We start from the raw sequence: 11,072 nt of genomic DNA, 5'->3' as shown, positions 1-11,072 counted from the left end.
TGTTTTCCCCAACCAAACATCAAGCAAAAACCATGTCTTATTATCCCCTTTTCTGACTTCATCCACTTGTTCGATTACCTGTTGTATACTTTGTCCACTTGGTGTAAATTGACCAAACACTTTCATGATTACAATCTTGCTTCTCTTATTACACAGTGGTGTAGTATTATGTAACCTCTCATACGGCTGTGCCCTTTTGTAATTTCATCCCATCAATGAAATCATTCATATGTTTCTCATAAAAAATGAAAAAAAAAAAAAAAAAGTGTCTTATCCCCCTTTCCAGCATTATAAGAGATGCGGCTGAAAACAACTTCTTTAAGCTTGTCCATGTACTCCATGGGCCCTTAACAGTTTAAAATCAATGGGAGAGAAGCCATACTTTGATGAGATAACTTTCCACTTTAGTGCTGATTTTGCAGATTGATAACGCAAATCTACTTGGCCGAGAGGGATTTATTCTTTTGTCTATGGCCAATAATCCCTGATCCACCTTCTTGTATTGGAAGCTTCACTTTGTCCCATCCAAGGAGGTGATGACTGGACTTATCCTTTCTGCCCTTCTAAAGAAAATTACGATACAATCTTTCAATCAAAGCTGATACCTTGGAGGAGATGGGGAAAAGGGACAAGTAATATATGGGGAGGTTGGATAATGTAGCTTCAATAAAAGTATAATGATTTCTCTTTGAAATATGGGAATGGCCACAGTAAATCAGCATTTTCCACCTTTTTAACAGTGGGAGCCCCAAAGGATGTCGTGTTGGGTTTACCATTGAGATAAAGACCCAAATATGAAGCCTTTGGGGCTCATTAACGACTTCCCTTTATGGTGTTTTTACTCTCTTACTTAGGTACCCTTGTCACTTGTAGTTGTATATATTATCTCTTTAGTGAACGAAATACCAGATTTTGATTCTCTCAAAACCTGTAGGGTTTTATATTAGTATTTAGGAGTGGAATACTGCATCAACCTTAACTTGATTTGTTATGCAAAGTTGTTGTCTAATATTTTAAAATTTCAAATCATGATATGTGCAACTTCTACTTTTTCACCCAATGAGATTATTTCACTCTATATGACTTGGGCGGGCAGTTGAAAGTGGTCCTTCAATATTGATTTTTTGAACTAGGAACCTTGACTGGCGTGTTGCGGAGGGACTGAACTAGGAACCTTGTTGGTTGGTTATGTTGTCCTTGATTACATGTATAGGGGCTGAACTAGGAATGCCTTGTCATATATGTCACAATTTTTTTTAAATTACTCTTGGTGCTTTCTAGCTGATAGTTTCTGACAGAGTAATACAAATGTTCTTGAGTTTAAGAAAGTATCTGAGACAATTCTTGTCATACTTATAGAGAAGGAGAACCTGTGTCTCTATGGACTTCCAAATGAAACGTGGGAAGTTAACTTGCCTGTTGAGGAGGTGCCTCCTGAGCTCCCGGAACCAGCATTAGGTATAAACTTTGCAAGGGATGGGATGCAGGAGAAAGACTGGTTATCCCTGGTTGCAGTTCACAGTGACTCATGGTTGCTTGCTGTTGCATTTTATTTTGGTGCTCGTTTTGGGTTTGGGAAGACTGAAAGGTATGCAACTCCAACTGTACTTTTTGGTGCCTATGACATTTTCAGCTTTAATACTACTGTTTTTCCATTTTTTATAATTTGATTCTATGCATTATCATTGATGTATGATTGGAAAATAAATGAATTTAGATCTGCTTCACAATATACCTCTTCCTCCTTTTCATATAGTGATAATAATTTGAAAAATTATTGTGAATGGAGATAGGGAATGAGGTTTAGTAGTTGTTCTAGCATGTTGTGTTTGAAGATATTTAGAAAAATATGAAGGAAAAAAACAAGTGTAGTAGAGGGGCTTGAACAACACTTTATACTCGTTAGGCTTGAAAAATTTTGTATGCTAAGTTACTCCGTTATTTATTCATTTACTTTAGGACTGTGTTCATGTTTTGGGGGGAGGGGGGATTTAATTTTGGCTTTAAATTTGAAACATTTGTTTTTACATTTGTATCAAAGAAAGCTCTTACAAAATTACCAAAAGCGTGCTACTTCACAAGATCTAGCAGTCAATAGATATTTGCATAAGAGAATTACTTCAGACTTGAGTGTGAACTTTGTTTCAAGTTGAATATATTCCTTTTTTTCGTTTTCCATTGTTTCAAGTCAAATTGTGGTTTGAATGGTTTGGATCATTATTTCTTTGACCTCAAATCCTCTATTATCCTTGGCTCTTCAGGACTAAGATGGGAATTTACTTAGTTTTAGAATTGAAAATATGGAGATAACTTTAAGTGATCCTCAAGTTTTGGCAATTATATATATACATATAGGTTCTAGGATTTTCCTCTTAGAAAGAAAGCTTTACTATCTGGCAAAAATCTATCTCACAAATAGTTAGTAAGTATGGATATTTTTAACAATGAGTCAACTTATAGTCCTTTTTTCTTGTCTTTTATTATTATTTTCTTCAGAAAACCTTTACACCCTTGTAGACTCTGCTGTACTGTTCAATTTTGTCACTTACTGTAAGTACATATTAAGATGTGAATTACACATGACAAACCATTAGTTATCAATAGTTAATAATTTATCTATAAAGGTGAGCGTGGCATATTCAATTCATTCTTGAGTTTCCTATTACGTTGTATCTCTTATGAAAATAGCTTGAACTGAAATCAATTCTAGCTTGAGAATCATTGAAATGTATATGTTCAGGATTTTTTCCCCTCATAATATAAAAATGTAAACTCTTTAAACATACATGTCTTTTTAGTGTCCATCTTGTATTTTCACAAGTAATTTGTCACCATGTCTGTGTCCATATACTTTGGAAAATTACCTATCTGTCGAAATATTAACTTATTTTATTGTTTTCAGTTTTAGTCCATTTAAAATGTTTAGCTTTCTTCAATGGATTCTTAATAAGTCAAGTTTAAGCTATTCCTTGGCGAGCATCTACCTTTTTTTTCCCTTTTCCTTTTTCCTTTCTTTTTAAGAAGATCTGAATGGTGCTACAAGAAGGAAATGGAATTACACGATAAGGTCTGGTATCCTTTTGTACTGTGCACCTCTCTTCTTAGACTGCAAGTGTTGAGAAAGAGGAAAATTTTGTAATTTCCTAATGAACCTGAAGGTTTACTTATTTATTTATTTTTATTTTATTTTATTTTATGTGGTGGTACAGTCAAAATCATTTTCCCCTCTTGTTCAGGCTAATAGGCAATAGCTGAGTGAAAGAAGCCCTATGGATAATTTTGACCTTTCTTGTTTTCATTGCTTGAACCTGTTGGTTCTCAAATTATGGCAGTTTTTATTCATGAATTTATTTCTGCATGCCTTATTCCTTGGCAGGAATAATTTGAGAGTGGAGTTATAACTTGTAGGCACATTAGTCCCATGTTCTTACGGATATCCGGAAGCAGGATTATTGTGGTGTCTTTGAGCATGTTATGATTTAGACCTCACTTTTGCCATGTCTTATTTGTTTGGATTACTCCTTGATCTACTATAGTCCTGCTTAAGTAGCATAATAAGCCATTTATGATTTAGTTGCATTTCTGTTCAATGTCTTCTGGGATAGTAAATCACCGCACGGGGATACTTAAAAACAGATCGATCCCATTCATCACATGGGGATACTGTGGTGAATGAAGTGCATGTGCGTGGGTGTATTTAGGAAATATGGTAAATATCCAGCAGTTCCTCCGTTAATGGAGGAAATGTAGTCATTGGTTCTGAATATAACTTCATTTATTTGGGATGACGTTATCATTTTGTAATTTCATTTATCGAAGAAATGATTCTGTTCCCTATTTTTTTAAAAAAAAAAGATGAATGCCAATAATATGTTTTGGCCATGGTATGAGACAGACACGACTCACATTGAAATTGAACATTTCAGGAAGAGGCTATTCCAGATGATCAACGATCTCCCAAGTGTATTTGAAGTTGTGACTGGAAATGGTAAGCAGTCGAAAGAACAGTCTGCCACACATAACAATGGCAGTAAAAGCAAGTCGAGTGGAAAGATGGTAAGCAATTTCTGAAATTCATGATTAATTCAGCAAAGTTCTTCTATTGTTTTGCTGCAACCTCTTGCTGTTCTTGCTGTCTTATAGCAGTCCCGGCAATTGGAGTCCCATAGCAAGGGAGTGAAAATGTCTCCACCACCAAAAGAGGATGAAGATAGCGGGGATGACGAGGAGGAAGAAGAAGATGATGAACAGGGTGCAACATGTGGGGCTTGTGGGGACAACTACGGCAATGACGAATTCTGGATTTGTTGTGATGTGTGTGAAAGATGGTTCCATGGAAAATGTGTGAAGATTACACCTGCAAAGGCGGAGCATATCAAGCAATACAAGTGTCCAAGTTGCAGTAACAAGAGAGCAAGGGTTTGAATTTAGGATCTGAAAGTTGGAGATAGTTGCAGGGAAGGTAAACAAAGAAAAAGTAAAAAAAGAAGAAGAAGAAAGCAGGCACGACTCCGAGACTTGTGTTATTACAATTATAAAGCTAAATATGGTTGTTAAAAATCAGTTGACAAATTTGGTGAATTGGGATGGAATTTCAAGTTTTCCTACTTGTGTTATTCTTCTGTCTAATTCTAGAATTAGTGGTTTTCTCTATGAATCCCTCCCATTGATCTTTAAACAAATGTTATGAATATTTGTCATCCACCTCCCAAATTAAGCTGACTCATCCATTCACTTAGCTTAACACACTGTTTGGTTAGAACCAACTTGTTCTTTATGTTCTTTATGTTCTTTTTCCTATTAAATGCTATTGAAAGTAGATTAATGCTGTGTATGGCAGGGCCAGGAGGACCTGGAATGAAAGTGATTTGTTCTGCCTTTATGCTTGTTGGTTGAAGGCTAAGGTTGAAATTTCTATTTATGTATAGAACGAGTCCATTTAGATGAGTGATGAGTAATTGGAGAAGAAAATTGGTTGAGTTTGTGAGTGGAGGAAAGTTAGATGTGAATGTGTTTTTGTTTTGTATTATTGTTTTGTTTTTATGAGAGGGAATAGAGATTATGATTATTCATTTGGAAATGTCTCTCAACTGTTTGTTTTTGTAAGGTTTAACGTTATCTAACAAACGTAAGAAGACAATGAAGAATGTCAAGTCTTGGTTGTTTGAATGCTTTGTCTGTGGTGAGGCTTTTCCACATTTATTTCTGTATCTAACAAACTTCAGGCACAAACCCTGTGTTGTCTTCTGTCTATGCTTCTTATTGTCTATCACATGACTTTATCCTTTCTTTATCTCTCCCCCCCTCCCTCTCACAGTCACTTTCACATTGAAATAGTAAATAACTCTTCTATCAGGGCTTCTTCAGATGGATCTTAAGCAATTGGGAGAGTATTCGGTATCGTTTAATGGGACGGGAATGAAAATCAATTGAGATGAAATTTTGTGGGTTTAGATATATTTTATTTACGTTGTGTTTACGAAAACTTGTTTATTAAGGGTCTGTTTGAATTATGACTTTTTAAGTGTTTATATATGTATATATATATATATTTATTGTACTTTCTTAGAAAGTCAATCCAAACCTACCATAAATTAAAAGAGAACTTGTATTGCTTAATGGGATTAAGAATGGGAAGGAGAATGAAAATCAATTGGGGTGAAATTTTGTGGGTTTGTGATATATATTTTATATTATTGTTGTATTTAATAAAACTAGTATGTAATTTGCCAACATAAATAGCAATTTAACTGGTTAAAATATTGTATCTTCAGTCAAAAGTTCTAGGTTTTTAGAATTCTCATCTCCACCTATTGAACTTAAAATAAAAATATTTTGCAATTAATGAATATGAGTCTACAAATTTAGAAATTAGGATGTGGATGAGAGAGAATAATAATCCTAATTCACTTTATATAAGTAATTGTGACCATAAATCCTCTTCTTCATACAAAATAAGTTTATTATATTTTGAAAAGCAACACTTGCCTTAAAATGTTAGTAGGCAGAAATATTTTAAAATCTTTTGAAAATGAATCAACAAATTAATAGGAAGAAGAATAAACATGAAAGCAATTGAAAGATACAAATATATGAGAAAGAGAAGAGCATAAAGTCTTGCTTTTGTCATGTTTAGGTGAATGGATACATAATTGATTAAATCCTATAATTATTTCATTGAGGTGTTAGTCCAACAGCTAAATGTCATCCTAACACTTGATTTTCAAACATATATTAAATTGTTTGCATGTCATCCCATGACTTTTTTTGGTTTAAATTATGATTATTAATCCCTAAAGTTTACCTTATTTTCAGTTTGATCCATAAAAATTATATTAAAAAAAAATTACATTGACTTTAGTTTGTGTTTCATCAACCATCATTCTAATATTATATTCTCCTATTTAAGAAATTTGAGAGAAATTAGGTCCAAATTCTTTCTAAGATTAAAACAAAGAAGACATCTTTAAGTTCATTATGTTTCATTGTTATTCCATAATAACATGCATCATGTTCTATACTATTAATTAACAATTTAAGAGAACAAAATAACTGTTTAAATACTATTCCAGACCTTATACTTTTGGTTTTGATTCATTTTTATCTTTATAGTACTTTCAAAATGTTTATTTTGGTTCCTATACTTTCAAAATGTTCATTTTCTGCACTATACTTTCAAATGTGCATATTGGTCATTGTACTTCCAAAATGTTCATTTTGATCCTTAAACTTTAAAAAAAAATGGTCATTTTAAATTTCTCACGGGGATCGGGGTGGGAATTCCTTGCGAGGAATTTTTTCCTGTTACTTTTTTTCTTTTTTATTATTATTTTTTTTTGTAAAAGGTCAATTAATTTAAATCACTAATGTGAGAAAATTTTAATTAAATAATTAACTTTATCACTAAATTATTTATTATGGTTAGTTTTACATGATAATTTGAATTTAAAAATAAATTACTCAAATTTTAGCCTAAAAAACGTAATTAACTTTTTTTAGTAGAAAGAAATAAATATAAATCAAATTATTCATATATATAATCTAGATTTAAATATTCAATTTAAACATATTCATTATCTCCAAATAAATAATCAAATTTGAAATTTAAATGTAATATTTATATAATAATAATTATAATAACATAACATTAGATAATTATATTAAATAAATATGTAGAAACTAATCGGAGCGGGGATGAGAGATGGGAGGGGGAAATGCATTTCCCGTTCTTGTTTAGCTCACGAGGAATTTTTTTCCCTACTCTCTCCGATTTCTCGCCTAATCGGAATTTCACCTCCATTTTTAGAAAGTATAGAAATCAAAATAAATATTTTAAAAGTAATAGATTGAAATGAATTAAAGGTAAAATATAGGGTTTGGGCACATAAATCAAAATCGCATTTTAAACAAAAATAAAAGAGAGCATAAATTGGTTTGACCAAGAAATCACATGCAATGTGGTGTGGAAACAATAAAGAGAGTGAGAGAGAGAGAATTTCAATTAATGGATGCATAATGCAAATAATTTAAAATTGATGAGATTGGATTCTCTCCTTTTTTGAGGAAGGTTTGGTTTGGTATGAGCATATGAGAGAAATAAGAAGAAGAAGATAGAGAGATGAGCCAAACAAATAGAGATTAATCATATAATAAAATATACATATAAAAAATAGATTTGAATAAGGCCAAATCAACCCCATTTCTTGATGCCTAATTCATTGGGATACGACAATGTTAATGCATCCAGATTTGCTCCCTCTGATTATGACTCTCTACTCTCTAACCTTTCAATCATTCTATTATTATCTCTCTCCTCCTTCTCTATCTTCCCCTAATTTTATCATTATCATTAACCTAAATCAAACTCCCTTTAATTCTGAAAAATAATATTTTTATATTTGATAATACCTCAAATGTGCTATTTTAGTACCTCTAATCTCACTTGTATATGATAATTAATGTGCTTAAATGTCTATATTTGTAGTATCTCGAGCAATTCATGCGTTCTAGAGCATTACGAGCTGTTCAGGATTAATTCAGAGCAATTAGGAGCTAATTAGAGCAATTGAACTTTAGGGAAAGAAGAAATGACGAAAATGCCTCAAGAGGTCTAGCGTCATGCCATTGTGACGTTCTAACCCATGTTTTTAAATAATTTTTAAATATAATCTAATTTCTGAATCTGCTACCAAACACATATATGGAAAGATAAAATACAACTCTATTTTTATTAAACATTTATTTTCAAATTTCTGTTTTCAGGTTCTCCCTACTAAACATGTCTTTAGGTTTAAATCTTATTTTGATCTTTCTTAACTATTATTCAAAGACTTATTTTTAAAAATTTGAGACTTATACAAAAGTAAGAGATTATTAAGTACACGAAATTATTTGACACAAACCTTAAAGTCTGAACTAAACTTGTAATTTAACCTATCATATTTTACGTCATAGAAACTTTTGCTAATATGAACCTAATCTAAATGCATCTACTATTTTTTTTTTTTTTTTTTTCAAAATTTGGAGCTTCAAATTTCTATCTTTACATTTTGTAATAATGAAAAGAAATTAGAGAAAATGTTTCCCACACTACCAATAGGTGTTGTATTTACTTGCTCTATCTACAATAGGTGGTGTAACCACTATGAGATGTAATTAGTTATTATTATTATTATTTTGTTTTAAAGTTAATAACTAAATTAGGCACTAAAAACAAAAACTATGTATGTCATTCTCTTGACGGTGTCAAAAAGTCATTTTAAAAATTAAAAAAAAAAAAATCATAATCGTTTTTTGTGTTTAGTAAAACCACTTTTAAAAACACATTATTAATTTCACGTCTAAGTAGTATTTACTAGGTGTTAAATTCTCCTAAAATCAGGAAGAACTTTTAATTAGTATTTAATTTTCAACTCTATATTTTAAAAATAATATTTTATATATTTATCTATTTTTCACATAATCAAATTTATTTTTTATTTTTCGTGAATTAAATGCGTCGATTTTTTTTAAAGTATATCACATTGATTTTTTTAAAAAAATAAAGTTATTACCCCTAATATTTAAAAACTAATTTATAACAACATAATTTATCATACTAAACAATCATTTAAAATTTAAAATTACAAACAAAATTTAAAAATTAGATTATAAGCCTATTTTATTTATTATTTCAATGATAAGATGTTTTTGTATTTATTTACCAAACACCCTAAACTATTTTTTCAAAACTTAAACAGAAATCTACCAAACACTATTCTATTTATTTTCATAATTGATTTTTCTAAAAGTACATCTACCAGCAATTACTTCAAAAGTTATAGTAATCTCAAACGAAGCTAAAGACTAAACAAACTGGACCTAAGATTATGACGTTATGTCATAAAAAAGATGGAATTGTATATTTAGTCTAGTTTTTTTTTAAAATCATTAAATATTTTTGGGTATGGATATGAGCCATATAGGAAGACTTGAACTTAAAAATATGATAGCAAAATAATCCATAAAACAAAGAGAATAATAATGGAGGATTGAGTTTTCAAAAGAAAATAGTACCTATGTATGGGTCACCTTTTACCCTCTTTGATTGCATACTTTAAAAATGTCACAAAAAACTAAGACAATTTTGTGATCTTAATTTGATGGTGTGTTTAATCAAGGAAGGAAATTAAAATCAGTCAATGATAAGCACTAGTATAAACTGGCAATAATGACATTCTATAGTTAGAAAGGGTTTTGCATTAGTACACTAATTTAGGTGTTTAGGATGACGGTGAGTTGGTTATTATGATTTGTGTTTATTCTAGTTTGTGGATTATAATAGTCTGTATTTAAGATGCGTACTATTTTAGTTTGAGTTAAAATAGTTTGTGTTTAGGGTGCATATTATTTTAGTAAAAAATACAGTAACAAAAAGGAAGAAAATAATTAGTAAGAAATAGTAAACACGGTAATGAATAAGAATTTGAAATAGTAATACTGTAGTTAATTGTAAGTTACAATATATTATAATAGTTGGAAATACCAACTACTATAATTGGAGTCCCAAACGTGCGGTGAACTATTATCCACTCCATCTCCTTAAAGTTGAGTGCTGAAACACCTCCTGAAAAACAAACGTGCATTTTCCTAATTTTTCTTTTATTTGTTTAGATAAATAATACTATAACACTCTATTGTTATTATTTTCTAAATATATAAATTTTGTAATGAATAATTTTAAATTATATTCAATTTCTCTCTTAAAAAAATATCGACAATTTTGATTATCTAGAAATATTAACGTGGATTGCACATATGACTATTGTATTGTAATTTTTTTGGTTAAATTATAAAAAATGTCCATGAATTTTATATTTTGTGTTAAAAATATCCTTGAAGTTTCAAAAGTTTAAAAAATATCCTTAAATTTTCAGAAAGAGTTTAAACATGTCATTTATGTTAGTTTTGGATGGAAATCGTTAAATTTTGTTTAAAAAATACCCTTGAATTTTTAAAATGTTTAAAAATTAACCTTGACTTAATAAAAATTAAAAAATACATCAACTGATAGTATTTGAACAAAAACGATTAATTCCTCTTGACAAAAATGACTTAATTTTTTTTTTTAAAAAAAAAAAACTAAAAGATGGTGATCAATTTGTTTGAGGTTTTCTTAAGTTTGAAAGGAACCAATTTTAAAATAAATTATATAAATATCCTCATTTTATTCATATGTTTATTCTCATATTTCTCTTAATTTTTCAATTCTTAGCTTACCAATTTTCTAAACAACTAAAATAAAAACAAAAGTTTTGAGTTAAAACATAAAATACCACAAAATTTCACAAAATTCCAAAATCAAAATTTCCACTTGAAACATACCAAAACGATAAATAGTCAAATTAAAAAAAAATATCAGCCTAAATCATGTTGGTTCTTAGGAATTTAATATTTATTTTAGTTATTAGATAGGTTATCAAGCAAAAGAAGTTATCAGAACATTTCAGATGCAATTTGGACCTAAATGGAGCAATTAGCAAGCAACGGAGGCAAAATGGTGAAGTCGAGCAAGGGAGGCACGACGTTGCTTA

General features: G+C 30.2%; 1 pseudogene across 1 annotated transcript; it reads left to right on the top strand.

Annotated features, from left to right (window-relative positions):
- The first annotated feature begins 1,295 nt into the window (after positions 1–1,295).
- LOC150030462 (PHD finger protein Alfin1 pseudogene) lies at positions 1,296–4,744 on the top strand (annotated as a pseudogene). The gene is made up of 3 exons (XR_016526853.1): positions 1,296–1,588; positions 3,927–4,056; positions 4,144–4,744. The product of XR_016526853.1 is annotated as a PHD finger protein Alfin1 pseudogene (transcript).
- The last annotated feature ends 6,328 nt before the right edge of the window (positions 4,745–11,072 follow it).

This window comes from Benincasa hispida, unplaced genomic scaffold (genome assembly GCF_027475165.1).
Source record: "Benincasa hispida cultivar pf3 unplaced genomic scaffold, pf3_genome.v1.1 HicScf199, whole genome shotgun sequence".
Classification (NCBI taxonomy): Eukaryota; Viridiplantae; Streptophyta; class Magnoliopsida; order Cucurbitales; family Cucurbitaceae; genus Benincasa; species Benincasa hispida.
Note: the sequence above shows the minus strand (reverse complement) of the source record. Positions and strands in the feature narration are given on the sequence as shown.